The sequence below is a fragment of the Eleutherodactylus coqui genome, chromosome 4 (genome assembly GCF_035609145.1).
Source record: "Eleutherodactylus coqui strain aEleCoq1 chromosome 4, aEleCoq1.hap1, whole genome shotgun sequence".
NCBI lineage: Eukaryota > Metazoa > Chordata > Amphibia > Anura > Eleutherodactylidae > Eleutherodactylus > Eleutherodactylus coqui.
Genome location: NC_089840.1, coordinates 216,826,090 through 216,848,716, shown reverse-complemented (window position 1 = coordinate 216,848,716; position 22,627 = coordinate 216,826,090). Strand labels below are relative to the sequence as shown.

Genomic DNA, 22,627 nt, shown 5'->3' with positions numbered 1-22,627 from the left:
CCTAAACCCTAACCCTAAGGTTGCTTGAATTGCTGAGTTTAGGCAGAACTGGGGAAGAAAAAGTTATTATGCCCTCCGCAGGATTACATCATGGTGAGCGGCTCTGCGGAGCCTCGGAGCTCCTACTGCCGAAGGAGAGAAGCTTCACTCTGCTGCACGTCTGGTGTATGTAGTCTGCTCATATGTGTGTATATTTGCTGTATACTATGTATGTGTTAATATGCTGTATACTATGTATAGTATGTATAGTGTGTGTGTATATATGCTGTATACTATGTATGTGTGTGTATATGGCTGTATACTACTGGTATGTATAGTGTGTATATATGCTGTATACTATGTATGTATGTGTGTGTGTATATGGCTGTATACTACTGGTATGTATAGTGTGTATATATGGCTGTATAGTCTGTATGTGTGTATATGGCTGTATACTATGTATGTGTGTGTGTATATGGCTATATACTACCGGTATGTATAGTGTGTATATATGGCTGTATACTACAGTGTGCAGTGTGTGTATATATGGTAGTATAATACACTGTGGGCATAGTGTGTATATTCTATATGTAGTACACTGTATATAGATATGCCTGTATACTATGTATAGTGCGTGTATATATGCTGTATACTATGTATAGTGTGTATATATGGCTGTATACTATGTATGTATGTATATATGGCTGTATGCTATGTGTAGTGTGTGTATATATGCTGTATACTATGTATGTGTGTGTATATGGCTGTATGCTATGTATAGTGTGTCTATATGGCTGTATACTACCGGTATGTATAGTGTGTATATATGGCTGTATACTACAGTGTGCAGTGTGTGTATATGGTAGTATAATACACTGTGGGCATAGTGTGTATATTCTATATGTAGTACACTGTATATAGATATGCCTGTATACTACACTGTATAGTTGGTATACATTGTATATGACTATGGTCCCCTGCACACGGGCGGAAATTCCACGGCGGGATTTCTCGCAGAATTTCCGCCCGTGCCCGCCTGCATAGGATTGCTTTGCAAAACGCAATCCTATGCAGACGGCCGTGATTTGTCCGTGTGAAATCACACGCGGTAAACAAATCATGACATGTTCTATTTCTGTGCGGGTCTCACAGAGGCCCACACAGAGATGTCACCCCTGGCACGCCGCCTCCGCTCTGCGCATGTGCCCGCTGGGTGGCAGCCTGCACATCACAGAGAGGAGAAGACGCGGAAGAAGGTGAGCCGCACTGCTCACTGCCGGGGCGCGGGTCGGATCCTGCTGCGAGAATTCTCCGACCCAGCCGTCTGCAGGCGGCCTAAATAATACACCGTGTGCATGCTGTGAATGCACATTATACCTTGTGTGCATACTGTCTGTATATGATGCTCTGGATGTTGTATAACGTTTGTATATGTGTGTTCTATATAAATATTCCCAGCGCTGCAGTGAACGGACTCCAACAGACATATAAATGTGCCGGACCTACTTCACGGGGTGCCTCACACCGAGTGCACCCCTCATCTAAAGAAGCGTTGTATAATCCCCTGGGCCCGCCCCTTCCGCATGGTCCGGACCGCTCGCTGGGGATTTTTATTTAGTTTCTGCTATTGTCTATCTCTCTCCGGTTTATACTTATATATTCTAATTTCCCTCCGATGCTCTCCATGATGTGATGTCGTAAGGACCGGCGACCAGCATATCTATCACCTCAACCACCCGATTATCTGGTTCTTCCTGCCGGCCTGGATCTTTGACCCACCGGCGCTCCCCAGGGAAACCCGGTTACCGCAGGGTGAGATAAAAATATTATATTTATTAAATTGGTAAATATAAATCCCCCCCCCCCCCACTCTGGGGCGCTGCCTTCTGATCTCTGTTCTGTATATATATATATGATAGAGTATATGTGTCCGACCCCATATTCCTGTGTAGAAGGCGTGTATGGCCGGTGGATGATGGTGCTATATGTATGGTGTGAGCGCTATGCGCATACGGGTGTTGTGTGTGTGTGTGTATATGTATATATATATATATATATATATATATATATATATATACTGGCTGATATACTCGGCTTCGCCCCAGTTAGTTTGGTACAGAGAACAGGAACCGAGGATTATAGTATGTTCCCCACTTTGCCTGGTTCTTCACGTTACCCAGGAAACACCGCGTGGAGGTGACCGCGTGCTTCCTTGGCTAGAATTGTATAATCCAGTTGTGACCCCGTTACGTTTCCTACTTAGGATCTAAGGAACATTTGCGCCAAATGTCATGTTTGTCCTCCATGGGGAGTAAGGCCGCTCTCACACAGCCCGCTATTTACTGCGATGCTTAATCGCGGCACAGCGCCTCCATTGATTTCAGTGATGTTCTGCCGACTAGCGCTCGGACGCAGCATGTCTAACGCTGTGATTTTCAAGCGCTGTCTGCTCTATTTTCGTGCATTTTAGCACTTTTTAACGCACCTCATCACCCATAGTGGGGCGCTTCAAAAAACGCTGACAAATAGTGGAATGCCTTAGAAAAGGCCGCGCGAAATCGCAGTAAAACTCCATGATGTGCTAATGCGTGCGTGAGAGCGGCCTTAGGGAATTAGTGATGAGTCAGGCCGGCTTCACACGGGCAAGATTCTCCCACGAGTCTTGTGCCTTGCGGGATGTGAATATGATCCCCATTCTTTTGAACGGGGTCATACGCATGAGCGATTGTTTACCCACATTGCACCACAAAGCGATACAGGAAAAGAATCGCGACACGTACCGTCTTTGGGCGCGCCTTCACATCGCAGCGGCCATTGTTGTCAGTGGGGCCGGCGGCAGCATCGCTCCATGTGCTAGATGCACGCGATGCAATGAGGCGTCTCACCAATGAGAACAATGGGAGAAACTCCGTGATCAGCCGCGGCGGAGGATCGCTACTTCTCCGAAGTGATGCCAGATGTTTTTAATACAAAAGACGCCTCGCATCCGCGGTGAAATCGCACGTTGACGAGCGCAGTGTGAAGTCAGCCTCAGAGTCGGTCAGTGAGGGCTCACATTATATATAAAATGTGTGATAACTGTCGTTATCTGTATATACAGGGGGCATATGGGATGTACAGAAGTGTATATATGATGCAAGTGATGGTTATATATTTTTTGCTCGGTATATATGTGTTTTAACCCCTTAATGACACGGCCCTTGTTTTTCCATTTTCGCTTTTTCCTCTCCCCTTTTAAAAAAATCATAACTCCTTCATTTATTCATCGACGTCGCTCTATGAGGGCTTGTATTTTGCGGGCCGAGTTGTGTTTTTCAGTGGTACTATATAATGTACTATATAATGTAAGGAAAAACTTCTCAGTGGAGTGAAATGGGAAAAAAACTAAATTCCACCATCTTGGGTGTGTCTTGTTTTTACGGCGTACAGACTGCAACAAGAATGACCTGATCACTTTATTCTATGGGTCAGTACGAATACTTATAATACCAAAGTTATATAGGTTTTTTTTGGGCTGTACTCCTTTTTTTTGTTTTTCGAAGATATGTAATTTTTAAAAATTATTTCCTGCTTCCATCGTCTGACGACTATAACTTTTTCATTTTTTCGACATAGTTGTACGACATCTCATTTTGTGCGGGACGCCCCATTGTTTCCATTGCTACCATTCTGGCGTACATACGGCTTTTTGATCATTTTTTATTACATTTTTTCTTGGATATAGGGGTGACCAAAAAAGCACAATTCTGGTGTTCTTTATTTTTATGTTCTGAGATGAGCGAACCTACTCGTTTCGAGTAATTACTCAATCGAGCACCGCGATTTTCGAGTACTTCTGTACTCGGGTGAAAAGATTCGGGGGGGGGGCGGCGTGGCGGAGCGGGCGGTAGCAGCGGGGAACAGGGGGGAGCCCTCTCCCTCTCCCCCCCCACTCCCCGCTGCAACCCCCCACTCACCCACGGCGCCCCCCGTATCTTTTCGCCCGAGTACGGAAGTACTCGAAAATCGCGGTACTCAGGCAAAAAAGGGGCTTGGCCGAGTAGGCTCGCTCATCTCTAGTTCTGATGATGTTCGCCATGCAGGGTAAATAATGCATTACTTTGATAGATCAGACTTTTACGGACGCTGCGATACTAAATATGTTTTTTTGTATTACTATTTAGATCCCTTTATTATAAATATGGCAAAAGGGTTTTGTTTTACTTTTATTAGCTTTTTTAATTTAATAATCAGTAAAAATGCAATTTTACCTTTTTTGTTAGTCCCCAGAGGGGACAACAACTTGTGATGCGTTGATCGCTCCTACAGTATGATCTAATGTATAGCATTACATCATACCGCGATCTGTGGTCCTGTGATGTTAAGCGGTTAACTCCTTATGGACATGGCCTATTTTGGGCTTAAGAACGCGACGATTTCTGAGGAATTTTCATTTACAGTTTTCAAGAGCCACAACTTTTAATTTTCCAGTCGACAGTCGTATAAGGTCTTATGTTTTGCGTGGTCAACTATAGTTTTTATTAATTAACTCTGCCATTGTTTTTAATTTTTTTTTTTTTTACAGCGACAATCTAAGGCCTCATGTCCACGGGGAAAATCAGGCCCGCCGCGGATTCTTCATGTAGAATCCCGCAGCGGGTCCCTCCTGCCTCGCGGACATGATGCCTAAAAATCAGAATAAACTCACCTGCTCCGGAGGATGCGGATCTTCCTTCCTTCGCGGACGGATCTTCATTCTCCGACCCGGCGGATGTGCTCGACACGCCGGCGGCGTGCCGGGCACATCTGCCGGGCCAAAGAAAGAAGATCCGGCCGCGAAGAAGGGAAGAACCGCATCGTCCGGAGCAGGTGAGTTTAATTCTGGTACGGGTCTCCTGCGGATCCGGACAGCTTCGATAGGCCTCAATAGAAGCCTGCGGGAGCCGTCCCCGCAGGAGACCCGCACGAAAATGGAGCATGTCCATTTTGTTTCCCGCACGCGGATCCGCGCCTGACGCGGGAAATGACATCCAAAGGTATTTAACTACCTGCGGGTGTGCAATGCATCCCTATGAGGCGCGGATCCGCGTGCAGGAGAAACGCTGCGGATTCTAAGCGCGTGGACATGAGGCCTAACCATATAAATGACGCAATTCATTTTTTCTGCGGTTCGATACGTTTACAACAATGCCAAAAACATAATTTTTTTTAGGTTTTTCCACTTCATCACATTCAAAGTCACATAACGTTTTTGATTTTTTCATGGACAGAGCTTTGTCAGGGCTTGTTTTTTGCGTCACGAACTGTAGTTTTTATTTGTACCATTTCGGGGTACATATGGCTCTTTGGATTGCCTTTATTGCTCTTTTTAGGAGATATTTGCTGCGCAGGATAATTCGTGCGCTCATTACGGACACAATGATACCACATATGTGAGGTTTTTCTGAAATTAGTAATTTTTTTTCTTGCAAATAGCGGTAAACAAGTAAAAAACCAAGGTATTTTATTTTATTTCTTTACATTATTTCTTTAGTTTATTTACACTGTTTATTTCCCTGAGGGCTTATTCAGACGTCCGTATATTGTCCTGGTTTTTACACCCGCCCAATATACGGTGTCCCTTTCTGCAGGGGGAGGAGGCGGGCCGGGAGCAGTGCACTGAGCTCCTGCCCCCTCTACGCCCTTCACCACTGTTTACAATGGGAGGGGCAGGAGGGTGGGGATGGCAGAGAGAAGTTCCGCCTCATCCTGCCCCCTCCGCTTGCATATAGTGGCGAGGGGCAGAGATGGGGCGGGAGCTCAGTGCACTGCTCCTGGACCAGCCCACCTCCTCCACCTGCAGAAAGGGACACCGTATATCGGACAGGCGTGAATAAGCCCTGAAGCGGACCTGCTCCATAGCAGCAGTGATTGCTATGGTAAGGCATTGCATGACTTCTGTACAGCAATACCTTATCGCTGGTTATAGCGCTCATAATCAATGGGTGAAGCACAACAGCGCCGCTAGACTTAACATAAGATCTTTGACCCGGCCTGAGAGTCACTCAATGCATCAAACTCTAATTTCATGATTTTACGGCGGTGGTGACGATGTCACAAATCTAATGACACCAAAATCATCCACCCAAGGTCACACAAAGGGGTCAAAGTGCGGTGCAAGAAAAGCCTGCAGGCGGTTTTATATAAGATTCGTTTCTCTTCCCCACATTCAGAAAATCCGAACCGTTTTATTTTTCCGATAACGCAGCTGTCTGAGGGCTTGTTGCTTCTTGTGGGGCGAATTGTAGTTTTTTATGGTTCTCTTTAATGCACCATATAATGTATTGTGAAGCTAAATAAATCCGCTGTGGGATGTCACTATGAACACTGAGGTCGCTGTGCGCAGTCACTATTACCGCTGGGGCGATAAATAAGTGGGTTTTGGGTTTCAGTTTGGGCACTCGGTCTCTAAAAGGTTCGTCATCACTGCTATAGGGTGTCTGGGGGACGCCAGGTCTGATTCTGCTGCGATATTTCACAGGTGGAAATGGACCCGGCCATGGGCATGAGGCCATACTGTGTAATGCAGTACCATAGTATTGCATTATGCTGTATGCTGACAGTCAGTCTCTTCATGGTAGCCTTGGGAATCTTCAGGAGGCCCAGGGTGTCATGACAACCAAACCGCACCTTGCAATCTCATCGCGAGGGGGCTGTTTTGGACCACTAAATGCCGATTGGGGCATTTAAATGCCGCTGTCAGATCGATTTAAAGGATTAACAGCTGCGATCAATGTGAACGCTGATGGCGGCTGTTACAGGCGGGTGTCAGCTGTCAGAGACAGCCGCCCTGCCATGGATGGAGCGGATGAGGGGTAAAGTGGTTAGTCTTCTCCACTGCTCCAGGCTTCTTCGCTGGCTTTTGTTGACATGCTGCTGGGGTGACATTTTCATATACACACGACTGCCGTGGCCAACCCCTGACCCCAGCCGTGTGCGGCGGCAGCGCTATCCCAGCACATGAGCCAAGGGGGGGCTATAGCATATTTCCATCTGCGTGGAATTTGTGTTTTTTATGAAATAGTGAAAGGAATGTAGCCGCGATCTGCTGTCAGCGCAGTTCTGTACGTTTCTGGTCTTGTCATCTTTTGCTAGGATATAAAGGTTTTGTGGCCTGTATACATGTGAGCGCGGCGCATAGGTGCCCATGAGAAAATGTACACCACCTACCATAAGGTCTCATGTCCACGGGCGGGTCGGATTCCGTGGCAGTAGCCCGCAGTGGATTCCCACTCTGTCCGTGGCCGAGGACACTGCTTACCCGTCCGGGTCTTCTATTTTCTTCACTACGTATGTGTGCGGCAGTGCCGGCTGGCATGCCGCCGTACATGCGCAGTGGAGGATTTTTTTCAAGTCTCCTGCTTTCCCGCGGGATCCGCTGCCCGGCGGCACAGTTAGATACGCGTGGGCCGCGGGTCAGACTGCTTCCATTGACTGCAATGGAAGTCGTCCATGAGGGATCCGCACTGAAATGGAGCATGCTGCAACTTGTTTCTAGACCGAAAGGTCCGCAAATCAAATCCACATGCTTTATTTCATTGCGGACGGCCATGTTTCCCTTTGTGTATCTTTCGGTTGGGGACATTGGGCCTCAGTGTTTGCCCTTGAGCCTTATTGATGGTGATTACAAATGCTCTGGTCATCAGATGCGCTCGAGCTGACTTGTCTATATGCACTCCTCACTCAGTAAGTAACGGCCATGTTCTGTGATTGACTTGTCCTTGTGAGGCGAATTACAGGAAGAGCAAAAAATGGATGGGAAATACAATTGTCAAAATCATTTCTTACACAGCTAGGGTAAAATAAAAGCTGTGCTGTGATTGGTTGGTATGTATTATACTACTGACGTAAAGTAAAAGCTGTGCTGTGATTGGTTGGTATGTATTATACTACTGACGTAAAGTAAAAGCTGTGCTGTGATTGGTTGGTATGTATTATACTACTGACGTAAAGTAAAACCTGTGCTGTGATTGGTTGGTATATATTATACTACTGAGGTAAAATAAAAGCTGCGCTGTGATTGGTTGGTATTTCTTATACTACTGAGGTAAAATAAAAGCTGCGCTGTGATTGGTTGCTATGGGAAACCCAGATTTTCTTTAAAATCTCAATCCATGTTAATGTGGCATTCATTCAAGTTTTAGGCTGGGTTCACACAGGGCGGATTTGCCGCAGCAGATCCGCCCGCGGCCGCTAATCTCGGGATTAGCCAGCCATGTGGATGAGACTTCTCAGAAACCTCGTCCACACGGGACGGCTAATCCGCTGCAGTAAATCCGGTTGAAACCGCGGCCGCGCTCTCCCTTTATGGGAGCACCAGCCGCAACGGAAAAGCATGCCGCCGAGCTGCTTCAAAGCCGCCGCAGCTTAAACCGCGGTGGTTCTCCCGGCGGAAATCTCGCGGTTTTTGCTGTGGCCAAACCGCGAGATTTCCGACGGGAATCCGCCCTGTGTGAACCCACCCTTAATCCGGGGCAACGCTGGTACCCCTGCTAGCCTAATAATCACATACGTGCGGCAACGAGGTCTGCCCTCAGGTGTCTGCCCGTTTGTGGAGGCACTCCGCTCCACCGCACTTTATGGCGTTGTCTGGCCCTGACAAATGTATGTATGCACTTCTGTATGGCCATTACAAAGCACTTTGTAATATACTTTGTGCTTTGTAAATCAGCCATACAGAAGATATATACTTACCTACAGGAGTGCTCCCTATCTTCAGTCTTCTCCTCTTGTCGGGCCGTAAACACACGTCCTCGGGCCAGGGGTGCGCGCCTGTTTTTTTGCGCATGCGCAGCAGCGCCTGCCGGCTCAGGAACACGCGTCAGATTATTCGCGCATGCGCAGTCCGTACTAGAGACGGACAGGAGTGTCCACCGGTCATCAGCTGAAGGGTAAGTATTACTACTGGGAGCGGGGGCTGTCATAACTTCTCTCATGGGAGTGGGGGAGGGGGCTGCCATAACTTATTGCAGGGAGGGAGGGGAGTGGGTTGTATAACTGCCCCTGCCACCGACCTGCCCAGCGAGCCACCAACCCACCCACTATAATCCTGCCTGTGCAGGGAGGAGAGGAGGTGAGCTGTGACTATTGTGAATGGTGGTCCTGTGTTATCTATATGTAGGTGCCACCTCTCAGTGTAATCCTGTCTGTGCAGGGAGAGGAGAGGTGAGCTGTGACTATTGTGAATGGTGGTCCTGTGTTATCTATATATAGGTGTCACCTCTCAGTATAATCCTGTCTGTGCAGGGAGGAGAGGAGGTGAGCTGTGACTATTGTGAATGGTGGTCCTGTGTTATCTATATATAGGTGCCACCTCTCAGTGTAATCCTGTCTGTGCAGGGAGGAGAGGAGAGGTGAGCTGTGACTATTGTTAATGGTGGGTCCTGTGTTCTCTACAAATAGGTGTCACCTCTCACTGTAATCCTGTATGTGCAGGGAGGAGAGGAGGTGAGCTGTGAGTATTGTGAATAGTGGTCCTGTGTTATCTATACAGATGTGTCTCATCTCAGTGTAATCCTGTTTGTGCAGGGAGGAGAGCCATGACTATTTTGAATGGTTGAGGTGCGGACAACTAGTTGCTGTGTGGGTTAGGGTGCTGACAACTTGTCGACGCGGGGGTTGGGGTGCTGACAACTAGTTGCCGCAAGAGTTGGGGTGCTGACAACTTGTCGCCGCGGGGGTTCAGGTGCTGACAACTTTTCGACACAGGAGTTGGGGTGGTGACAAATAGTGGACGCAGGAGTTGGGGGGTGACAACTAGTCCCCGCGCGGGTTAAAAGCTGACAACTAGTCGCCGCAGGAGTTAGGGTGCTGACAACTAGTCGCCGCGGGGGTTGGGGTGCTGACAACTAGTTGCCTCAGGGGTTTGGGTGCTGACAACTAGTCGCCGCAGGGGTTGGGGTGCTGACAACTTGTCGCCATGGGGTTTGGGTGCTGACATCTTGTCGCCGCCGGAGTTGGGGGGCTGACAACTTGTCGACGCGGGGGTTGGGGTGCTGACAACTAGTTGCCGCGGGGGTTGGGATGCTGACAACTAGTTGCCTCGGGGGTTGGGGTGCTGACAACTAGTCGCCGTGGGGGTTTGGGTGCTGACATCTTGTTGCCGCGGGGGTTGGGGTGCTGACAACTAGTCGCCGCGGGAGTTGGGGGGCTGACAACTTGTCGACACAGGGGTTGGGGTGCTGACAACTAGTTGCCGCGGGGGTTGGGATGCTGACAACTAGTCGGTTTGGGGTGCTGACAACTTATCGCCATGGGGGTTTGGGTGCTGACATCTTGTTGCCGCGGGGGTTGGGGTGTTGACAACTAGTCGCCGCGGGAGTTGGGAGGCTGACAACTTGTCGACGCGGGGGTTGGGGTGCTGACAACTAGTTGCCGCTGGGGTTGGGATGCTGACAACTAGTCGCTGTGGGGTTTGGGGTGCTGAAGACTTATCGCCATGGGGGTTTGGGTGCTGACATCTTGTTGCCGCGGGGGTTGGGGTGCTGACAACTAGTCGCCGCGGGAGTTGGAGGGCTGACAACCAGTCGCCGCGGGGGTTGGGGTGCTGATAACTTGTCGCCGTGGGGGTTGGGATGCTGACAACTAGTTGCCTCGAGGGTTGGGGTGCTGACAACTAGTTGCCGCAGGGGTTGGGGTGCTGACAACTTGTCGCCATGGGGTTTGGGTGCTGACATCTTGTCGCCGCGGGGTTTGGGTGCTGACATCTTGTCGCCGCGGGGGTTCGGGTGCTGACAACTAGTCGCCGCGGGAGTTGGGGTGCTGACAACTTGTCGCCGCGGGGAAGAGGGGGGGCTGTCAGTGTTACTTGTCATGTGGGGGGAAAGGGGGCTGTCAGTGTACTTGTCGCGCGGGAGGACTGTCTCCGTAACTTGTCGCACGGGAGGGGTGTTCTCACCATAACTTGTCGCACTGGGAGAGGCGGAGGGGTGTTCTCACCATAACTTGTCGCAGGGGGGAAGGGGCTATTGCTATAACTTGTTGCACGGTGGGAGGGGGCTGTCACCATAACTTGTCAAGGTCGGGGGGGAGGTGCCTGTCAAGCGGGTATTCTCTCCCCGCCCCTCTCCATTCACTTTGCACAGCGGACGTTCAGTACTGAACGGCTGCTGTTTACACTGAACTCTCGTCGTTCAGGATTTTATCCTGTGAGTATAGACAGTCTCTCCTGACCCCGCCCCCTCTAAGTACACTGTACAGCAGGAGAACATGCTGTCCTGTGGAGGGACTTAGAGGGGGCGGGGCCTGGGCAGGAAGAGACTTAGATGAGTTCACTAGAGGTGGGCGTGGCCAGGACGGGAGCTGAGCGAGGCCAGTCATTGGGAGCTCGCACACAGAGGGGGGAGAGCGCAGGGCATTGTGGGAAGTCAGCACAAGGGCGCCATCTTTGAAAGCTGCTTTGAACATCAGATATCAAAGTAAGAAACTGACCTTCCGGCTGATCTGCCTGCCTGAGCCCTGTATGCGGTGTGTGGGAAAAATCACATCTGCATGCTTGTCATTGCTTTGCGGACATCCATGCATCCCTATGGACGGCTTGATTTGCGGTTCTCCAGCGCTGGTTCCACAAACTGAATCCTCCTGTGGACATTGGGCCTTACTTTAGCATGTATACTATTAGTATGGATATCCGGCAGCGGACGTGGTACTTGTGTGACAGAATATATGATGTGCTGCAGGGATATGGTGTATTATTGGGAAGCCCGTCCCGACGGCGACTGCAATCTATATACATATCTCCATGCTCAGGAGAATTACTCAGCGGCCTTAGGGCTCATGTCCACAGGTGCCCTCGCAGCGTTTTACCAGTGTTTGTGATACCGCGTACGGGCAGCGAGTGTACTGCGCATATCTGCGTATCTCACGGCCGCGGTCATGCGCAGTGTGGCTGTCTTTTTTTTAATCCCCCGCTGTGTCGTATCTGCGTTGCGTATGAATCGCCGCCCGTACATAATGTATTGTGTATGGACAGGTTTGCATACGCTGCTTATACAAACGTATACGGCTCACTCTGCGTGGTACGCCGGAGAATAGAGCATGCTGCGATCTAGTTCTCGCTGGTATCTACATGCAGTGTCTATACGCTCATGTGCAAGGACTAATGAAGGTCCATTTACTCTCATTAGCTCCATTCAGCACGCTTTACGTGGCCGTGCAACGCATGTGTAATAGGCGGTGAAAGACCACCCGAGGACACGAGCCCTTAGGAATAATAGTTATAATGTAAAGGCGTCCTCTGTTCCTAATCCACAAAGTACTCGGGGTGAACCAACATGGAGGTCCCTCTGCATGCCCCCTCCGCCATATTTCTGTAGCCACGGGCGGAACTGTTCAGCAGCTTCCAGACTTTTGTTATATTCTTGGCGCATCTAATTACAATATTTCCCAGTAAGCAATATTCTAATGAAGCTTCTTGTACAGGATGGGCCACGGAATATTAGCCCGTCACCACACTCTCATCAAAGCTGTCTAAAAGAAAATCTTTGTTGCCATAGCAACCAATCACAGCGCAGCTTTCATTTACCTCAGCAGTATAAGAAATGAAAGCTGCGCTGTGATTGGTTGCTATGGACAACATTGATAGACTTTCTTATAGACAGTGTGGGCTGCCGTCCTTCTTTTCCGTGGACCACCCTGCAGATGCTATGGTGATGATGAGTGAGTGTGAGGCATAGCGTGTAGTTACATCATACGTACACAGGGGGCGCACCGCTTCAGCCTAAGATTGAGCCAGAATTTTGCCTTATTCAGTTTAGTAAATCTCGCACTTATATTCGGAGAGATCGCTCAGCTGTTTGAGAACAACGGTCATATTGCTTTATTGTTACTGCATTGTAGATAGTAAATATAAGGTATATGTCTATGTTTAAGGACTCTCCGGTTACCGGACAACCCCTTTTCAGTAGGACGCCCTGTGTGAAAATAATATACAGAGATACACGCGTACCCCAGGACTCAGCACTGCAGCCTGCTGCAGACTCAGGGGGAGGGGCATAGGAAGTCACATGACCTCTGTAGCCAATGATAAATGCAGCATCATGTTCTTGAACTCCTGGCATCGCGGCTATCAGGGTCTGAGCGCCGATGCCAGGAGAATGGATGGTGACACTGCAGCTTCTCATTGGCTGCAGCGGTCACCTGATTTCCTGTGACATCATCTGTCAGTGGGATTATGGGCATCTGTAACAATTTACACTTTCAACTTTAACCTCTTAGTGACGGCCCCATTGCCTTTTTACGTCCTAGCTAAGCGGGCTTTAATCCTGGAGGACATAAAAACATGCATCCTCTTAGAATTAAAGCCCTATTGCCCCCCCCCCCCGGCAATGTGATCCGGTGTATAGCGCCGATCGCAATTAAATGAATAAATAGTTAAAAAAAGATTAAGATTCAGCTGCCCTGATGGATCCGATCCATCAGGGCAGCTGAGATTACTCACCCGCCTTGTCCGTGGTCTCCCACGGGGAATTGGTTCTCTGGGACCCGTCACCGCTCTTCTGCATATGTGTGCCAGATGTATGACGTCATGCGCATGCGCAGAAGGCCAGGAGCCCCGGCAAATTTAAAGTCTCCTGGATGCCGACTCCTGAAGGTAGCCGGGAACCAGGAGATGTCACTGGAGACCGAGGTGACCGGTCCCCTGTGCACGTGATTGCCACTATTCAATGGAAAGCGGCGATCACGAAAAAGTTTTAAAAGGTTGGAAAGAAGTTTGTTCCATCTCCTCTCATGGATCGGATCCATAAGGAGAGGTGAAAATACTCACTCGGGTCCTCCGCGATGTCCCAATCTTCTGGGACCTGAAGTATCCTTCTGCGCAGAGGGGCTCGTGCCCCGGGAAATTTTAAATCCCTCTGCTCCTGGGTAACATGTGCAGAGAGATGTCACCGGGGACGTGATCACTGTTATCCAATAGATAACAGTGATGATTTAGAGTAAAAAAAAATGGCACCGATAAAAACTATAGTTCGCCATGCAAAAAATAAGCCCTTATATGGCCGTGGCGACAAAAAGTGGCTTTTGAAAAATGGATATAAAACCCTGCCAAAAATAGCTGCATCCTTAAGCCCAAAATAGGCCGTGTCCTTAAGGGGTTAATATAAGACAGGGTCTTCTTTTTAAGGAAGCACGGTATCTTAGCGTCTGTTACGCACTGTAGAAGCCTATTGAAATCAATGTGCATGCGCAAATGCACACAAAATACACAGGAAACCTGCGTAATCGCTACGTATTTACCCACAAAATCAAGAAGATTTCGCACGTTTCTATTACATGCGGAAATACGCTGCATATTTATGTGAAGTAAAAGAATACCAATACGCCGCAAAGCGCAAGGCAACAGCGTATTTACAGACCGAAATACGCAAGCGCCCATGTGAATGCGGAGAAATGGTTACTTGTGCTGGTCTTCATTTTCTTGTTACCTCTATAGCTCCAACATATTCTGCAGCAATGTACAGAGATTGTCGTCCCTAATATCTGTCATGGTCGCCGGTAACGCTCACAATGTAATGTTTCTATCGCAAACACACACTACACGCGCCTGCAGATGCGGGACAGTTTCATCAACGGCCATTTAACCTAGACATGTGTTTGGCGCTAGTAGTCCATAAGCGTGAACGGGGGGCCATAACATGCACATGTCAGTAAAAGTAGGTGGAAATGATTGGAATCCTGGCCAGTGTCAGTAGATGTTCTACAACTTGTAGGCAGGACATACAATAGTGCAGTCTGGTCAAGAACGTTGCTCATGCGTTTTTCTATCCTTCTGTTTGCAGATGGCGCAGAGGGATTTTTCATTTGTGAATCCGTGTTCAGTTATCAAGTCGCATCAGCGCTGAAGCAGGTGAAACATGGTAAGTAACGAGTGCAAATCATGACCATAATCCAGTCTACACCAGCAAACAGAAACTCATCCTACAGATTTCTCTTCTATCAAACTGTATTAAGTAATGCATGCCTGTTTTATGGCTGAGGGAAGTGAATTAAAGAGTTTGTAAACTATTGGTGACCTATCCTGAAGATAGATCATCAATAGTAGCTTGGTGGAAGTCCGTTACCAGGAACCCCACCGATCAGCTGTTTGTAGGGCCAATGCACTAAGTTTAAATCTGCAGGAAGCAGACAGCTTCCTTCTCAGTGCGGTGGCCAGCCCTGGCATAGTAACATAGTAACATAGTATGTAAGGCCGAATGAAGACATTGTCCATCTAGTCCAGCCTGTCTATCCTACTGTGTTGATCCAGGGGAAGGCAAAAAACCCCAAGGCCAGAAGTCAATTAGCCCTTTTGGGGAAAAAATTCCTTCCCGACTCCCTAATGGCAATCAGACTGTTCCCTGGATCAACCCCTAATGGTTCCTACCTGCCTATATACCAGGATTGACACTTAACCTAAAATTTATATCCTGTAATATCCTTCTTCAGAAAGACATCAAGTCCCCTTTTAAACTCCTCTATCGATTTTGCCATCACCACTTCCTCCGGTAGAGAGTTCCACAGTCTAACTGCTCTTACAGTAAAGAACCCCTTTCTATGTTGGTGATGAAACCTACTTTCCTCTAATCGTAGCGGATGTCCTCTTGTTACCGTCGCAGTCCTGGGTGTAAACAGATCACGGGAGAGATCCTTGTGTTGTCCCCTCATGTACTTATACATGGTTATTTGGTCGCCTCTTAACCTTCTTTTTTCTAGAGTAAATAGTCCCAATTTGGATAGCCTCTCTGGGTATTCCAGTCCCGTCATTCCATGTATTAGTTTAGTCGCTCTTCTTTGAACCCCCTCAAGCACTGTGACATCTTTCCTGAGCACCGGTGTCCAGAATTGTACGCAGTATTCCATGTGAGGTCTGACAAGTGCCTTATATAATGGAAGGATAATGTTCTCGTCCTTCGCCCCTATACCTCTTTTGATGCACCCCAAGACTTTATTTGCCTTTGCAGCGGCTGACTGGCATTGGTTACTCCAGCTCAGTCTATTATCCACTAATACCCCTAGATCCTTTTCCATATCACTTTTCCCTAGTGGTACCCCATTAAGTGAATATTTGTGACATCTGTTTCTCTTGCCCATGTGCATAGTCTTACATTTTTCAACATTGAACTTCATTTGCCATTTTTCTGCCCAAGCCCCCAGCTTATCCAGGTCCGTTTGTAGCCGCACATTGTCCTCCGTTGCATTAATTATATTGTATAATTTTGTGTCATCTGCAAATATTGATATTTTGCTGTGCAGCCCCTCTATCAGGTCATTGATAAATATGTTGAACAGAGTGGGGCCTAATACTGAACCCTGTGGCACCCCGCTAGCGACTGTGGTCCAATCAGAGTACGAACCATTTATTACCACCCTCTGCTTTCTATCGTTGAGCCAATTTTTTACCCACTTACACACGTTTTCGCCCAGTCCGAGCTGCCTCATTTTGTATATTAGCCTATTATGTGGCACGGTGTCAAAGGCTTTAGAGAAGTCCAGATATACAAGATCAATAGATTCTCCCTGGTCCAGCTTAGAGCTTACTTCATCGTAGAAACTGATCAGATTTGTCTGACATGAGCGACCCTTCATGAATCCATGCTGGTGAGGAGTTATTCCCTTAATCTCCTTGAGGTACTCATCGATGGCGTCTCTCAGAATCCCCTCGAAAATGTTTCCCGTTACTGAAGTGAGACTTACTGGCCTGTAGTTACCAGGCTCACTTTTGCTCCCTTTTTTGTAAATTGGAACCACGTTGGCAATGCGCCAGTCCAATGGTACTACTCCGGTCTTGATAGTGTCTAGAAATATTAGGTATAGCGGCCTAGCTATCTCGTCACTTAGTTCCTTTAGTATCCTTGGGTGTAATCCATCTGGGCCCGGTGATTTATCAATCTTAGTTTTCTTTAGACGCTTCCGCACCTCCTCCTGCGTTAGGTATGAGATATTTTGTGAGGAGTTCGTTTTATTCCCCTGCATCTCGTGTGGCATTTCCTTTTCTTTGGTGAACACACTTGAGAAGAAACTGTTTATTAGATTTGCTTTCCCTTCGTCATCATCAATGATTTCTCCTGCATTGTTTTTTAAAGGGCCAGCGCTCTCCCTGCAAATCCTTTTGCTGTTTACGTAGTTGAAAAATAGCTTCGGGTTGTTTCTGCTCTCTTTTGCGATCCGTCTTTCTGCTTCCTCCTTGGCAGTTTTAATCGTGTCTTTGCATATTTTGTTTTTTTCCCTGTATGATTTTAGCGCTTCTTCGCTGCCTTGTTGCTTTAGTAGTTTGAACGCTTTCTTCTTTTCGTTTATTGCCCCTCGTACCGTCTTGTCGAACCACATTGGTTTCCTTTTAGCTGAGTTTCTTTTATTTTTAAAGGGAATGGACTGCTCACATGAGGCGATTAGGATCCTTTTGAACTTTTCCCATTTTTCCTCTGTACTGATATTTTTGAGGATGTTGTCCCAATTAATGTTACCGATAGTAGTTCTAAGCTCATCAAATTTTGCTTTACTAAAGTTTAGTTTCTTTGTCACTCCCTGATAAGGCTTCCTATTGATTGACAGCTGGAAGTTGATTATATTGTGGTCGCTGTTCCCCAAGTGCCCCTCAACCTGCACCCCCTTTATACGTTCCGGTTTGTTAGTTAGCACTAGGTCCAGAATGGCTCTCCCTCTTGTTGGTTCCTGCACAAGTTGGTTCAGGTAATTGTCTTTAATTACTCTCAAGAACTTATCACCCCTGTGAGATTTGCAGGTTTCGTTCTCCCATGTTATATCTGGGTAATTAAAGTCCCCCATGATAATTACTTCGTTGCGCTTTGACACCTCTTCTATCTGCCTTAGTAGTAAGTCTTCAGTTTCTTCTGTTGCTTTTGGTGGTCGATAGAAGACCCCTATCAGGATTTTGTTATTTTTTCCTCCCTGTATTTCTACCCACAGAGATTCCACCTGTTCGTCTCCTACCCCTATATCCTCCCGTAGCCTCGGCTTCAAGTTCGATTTGACGTACAGACATACCCCTCCCCCTTTCTGGTTCCTTCGGTCTCTTCTGAAGAGATTGTACCCCTGCAAATTCACCGCCCAATCGCACTTATCATCAAGCCATGTTTCAGTAATTCCGACCATATCATAACTTTCATCAGTCATTCTTGCTTCAAGCTCGCCCACTTTACCGATCAGACTTCGTGCATTCGTGATCATACAATTTATTTCATTTTTTTTGTTTTTTAAATTTGTTTTGTTGCTATTCGTACTTATGGCTGATCTATCAGTTCTAACTGTACTAACCCCACCCCCTGCATTGCAGTCATTGAAATGAATGGAAAATTTGATGCAATACCGAGCCCTGCCACTGCAGTGATTATGGAGCTGTCTGCTTCCTGCAGAAATCAGCTCAGTGCACCAGCCCAGAAACAGGTGAGATGGGACGGGGAGCTGGTGAACTGAGATCCCGTCCCCTCTCTGACCCTCGCCATTGCTTGCAATGGAGGGGGCATAACAGGATGGAACATAGCTCCGCCCCTGACCCAACCCTCCATTGCAAACAGTAGCAAGAGGCAGAGAGGGGGCGGGAGTTCAATGCACTAGCTCCTCCCCTTGCAGAAAGGGGCAGCGTATATCAGCCGGGCGTGAAAACCTGACCGATATATGCCCGTCTAAATAAGCCCTAAAGGGAGAATGGTGGGGTTTTGGCATTTTTATTGTTGTTTTTTTTATAATTTTTTAACTTTTTCATTTTTTTTACATTTTTGTCTTTTTTAGGGAACTTGCATAATCCTTTTTTTTATTCTTCTAATACTCTGGAATGCTGAGGCATAGTAGGGTATTAGACAGGCTATGAAGCTCAGAGTCTTAGCGCCATAGCCTAATTTAGCTGGCAAACCCGGAGGCTATATTCAAGCCTCCGGATGCAACTGAGACCCTTCAGAACCGCCTGATCACATTGCGAGGGTTCTGATGGTGACACGGCTTTCATTTGACAGCCGATCACCAGCTCTCCCTGCCATGGAGACCATTGGCCGGCTTCTGACGAGCCGATGGTCCACGTGGCAGGGAGAGCTGTCCAATGGTGACAGAGGGAGCCCTCTGCTTCTGTCAGCCCTTTACATGCTGCAGTCGCACAGACCACAACATGTTAAAGGGTTAAACAGCGGAGATCAGAGGTTTTCTCCGTTCTCAGCTGTCAGCACTTTACATGCTGCGGTCACAGAGATTGCGGTATGTAAAGGGTTAAACAGCGGAGATTGGAGGTTTTCTTTGTTCTCTGCTGTAAGAGCTGGTGCCCGGCTATCATCTGACAGTTGGTCACCAGCTCTCCCTGCACGCGGACCATCAGCCGGCGTCTGAAAAGCCGATGGTTTCCGTGGCCAGATGTAAACAGTGCAGGGAAGAATCGGAAAGTTGCCGGTAGATCGGTTATATCTTCCCGCTTCTTTTTTTAAAGTCCTGCACTGGTTCTTTGTGGGACTATGCAGGCAGAGCACAATGCCACAGCTTATGGCATTGTGTTCTGCATGGTCCTATAGTGAAACATAGCCAGGAAATCTTCTGGGCTATGTCACTATGGGCAGCGCAGCTAGTCCTGGAAAATTTCCGGGCGTGCCACTGAAGAGGTTAATGCTATAACTTACAGATCTTGAGATATACAACTATAACAAGAGGTATGAGTTACTACAAATGACTGGTTACTTTTGTACTCCTATGACTTATGATTTAAGAAAACTATAAGACTAGACTGTGCTAATGTCATGAGGTGGTAAGGACTTCTGCAAAGGTTGGGCTACATTTGGAGCCTTCATCACTAATTCTGACTAGAAAAACAGCGTTGTATGCAGAGCTATTTTTCCAATCAAAACGAGAGACACTTCAGAAGGCACAAAATTTGGCAACAGAAATATCAACTTAGCTTTTTAAAGGCTTACATTATCAGCACATTTGCAGTATGATATTTCCTTCCCCTTCCCCCTCCACCCCATGCCATGTTCATTTTCTGCACCAACATTTTGAAATATGCACCATATCTTGGGATATGCATCAGTCAGAGACGGTCCTCCAATCAGCATTGCCAAGACAGCTGGCGCAGCCCATCAAAGCGTTGACTGGTCTAGAACAGTGTTTCTCAACTCTAGTCCTCAGGGACCCCCCTATATGACCTGTCGGGGGTCTCTGAGGACTGGAGTTGAGAAAAGCTGGTCTAGAAGTCTTGATTTTCACAGCCAATTATACTGTAGAAAATCTCCAAGATTTTGTTGGCTTTCAAGGAAATGCACCATTTGAGTTGTACTTTGCTATCGTTCACTGCCTCTGCTTATGCTACACCGTAATTTACTGACCATAAGTCAAGTAAGGCACCCACTATTTGTATTTTTGATAAAGGCATTTTATGCAAAATTAAAAATGGGGTATTTTACACTTGGATGGACCTCTTTTCTCAATCAAACTATCCACTTCCTCTGAATATCCAGCCATATTTGATCCTGATAGTATAATAAACCCTCCATCCACAGCCAAAAACTAGGCTGGATTCACATTTGCACTATTATTTCCATTGTTTGGCTCCATCATAGGAGCTAAACATTGGAAGTGCTGGACCCCATGCTTAACTGACATGAATGATGTCCATAGGACCCAGTTGACTAGCATGGTGTCCTCCGGGCTTCCGCCAGGCTGCTCGGGAATCTATGTCAGCTGTGTGCCGAAGACGCTTGCACAGATATGAACAGTCTAACCTGTGCCTACACTAATTGGGTAAAGAAGCATCCCTAAAGAACCTTCTAAGTCTTCTAACTGCTCAGACAGTCTGTCACCAGCTTGAGAGCACCTTGTAAGTGTCAATGTACACTGTGATAAGACTATGTTCCTGTCAAAAGCAGTGATTTCTTATGATCCTTCTCAGTGATTACCCGACATCATGGAGCAACCTGGAGAGACTGGAGAGAATCCTGTTCTAATTGCAGTAACATTTGTTTAGGTCTAATCTTTTCAGATCAACAAGTATCCCGGATGGAGAAGTTGGCCGGATTAGTGGAAGAGTTGGAAGCAGATGACCCCTAGCCCACTTCGACCCCTGAGCCGGACCATACTAAACGATTAAACTGTTATGTGCAAGCATGAGAAGGTACTACCAGGGCTCAACATCCTCTACCATGTCTTCAGTTGTTCTTCTAAAACCAGCATCTTATACTGCAGTCGTTGCCGCTCCATAGAATGAGTCTACAAATCGCTACACGTTGAAGTCTTCTACCATTTGTGACTATCCCGACCCATAAAGCCGTTTACCATTGTACCTTCACTGGGAATGAACAGGGACGATTGTTTTCAGATTTGTATACAGTGAAAACTTGTGTATAATGTTACATTTTTGCTAAATGTTTTTATTTTCTAAAATAAAGATGAGTTTTGTAGTTACATTTTTATTAGTGTTTTAATTGTGAGGAAAGATGTAATGTTGTGCCAGCAAGAAAAAACTAAAGTGTAATTTAGAAATCCACTGTCCAGGGTGTAGAGGTATCTAATGACCTCTTACAGTGCGATGATCCCTATACTTCTTTAATTTGCTCATTTACATTTAACAAAAGTCTCTCTCAACATGCATACATGAGCCTATGGTGCCCATGACCCTGTCACCAGTTGTCCTTCTTCGAACCGCTTTTGGTAGGTACTAACCATTGCATCTTGGGAACCGCCCTCCCTGGTATTCTGGAGGGCTCTGTTCCAGTCGTCTAGTCATTACTATTTCGCCAAAGTTACTCAGTTTCCTACACTTGCCCATTTTACCTGCTTCCAACACACCAAGAGCTGACTCTTCACTTGATGCTTGAAGGGTTGTACCAAGATATAAAGTTATTCCCCTGCCTACAGGATAGGGAATAACATTATGATCCGACCACCGATTACAATAATGGGTGTTCCGATGGACCCCTCATGGCTGGATGTGAGGATGAGTGTGATGCGTGCTGCAGCTCCATTAACTTCAGTGACAGCGCTCAGCAATCTCTGGCGCTCATACTCGACAATTTCAGGCACTGTCATTGAAATAAACGTAGCTGTGGCATGCTCGTGTGTCCTTTGCTCCATTCACGTGGAGACCATTGGGACCCCCATTTTTGCGATTGGTCAGGGTCCAACCACTAGGACCCTAACCAATCATATATTGTGGATAGGGGAATAACTTTATATCCTGGTACAACACCTTTAACCCCTTCCCGCCATAGGACATAGAGTTATGTCATGGCAGGGTGGTACTTAAGGCAACATTACATAACCTTACGTCATGTGGATCTCGCGGGATCTAAAACAATCCTGCGCCATCTGGCAGCAGGAGCTGGCTTATACTGATAGCCTGCAACAGCGGGGGTGCATTGGGACAGTGATCCCCGCTGTTAACCCTTTACATGCTGCAATCTATGTAGATCGCTGCGTTTAAAGGGTTCACAGAGGGAGTGCGCTGCCTCTGGACATTACTGGACCCACGCAATGTAATTGCGAGGACCGTCGGGTTGTCGTGGCAACAGGACGCCAGATACAGGCATCCTGCTTTGCCATTGCCTATGTTCGCTAAAACCAGCGAAAAGCCATAGCAGTCCTGCAATGCCCTATCATAGCTGTTATGAATGAGGTCCCCTTCAGGGACATAAACAGTGTAAAAAACAAAAGACATGGTGTA

At 47.3% G+C, this 22,627-nt stretch overlaps 1 long non-coding RNA gene across 1 annotated transcript; it reads left to right on the top strand.

The window, feature by feature from the left end:
• The first annotated feature begins 360 nt into the window (after positions 1 to 360).
• LOC136626042 (uncharacterized) lies at positions 361 to 21,369 on the top strand. The gene is made up of 3 exons (XR_010792613.1): positions 361 to 1,791; positions 14,775 to 14,852; positions 20,948 to 21,369. It is a non-coding gene; the product is annotated as an uncharacterized lncRNA (long non-coding RNA).
• The last annotated feature ends 1,258 nt before the right edge of the window (positions 21,370 to 22,627 follow it).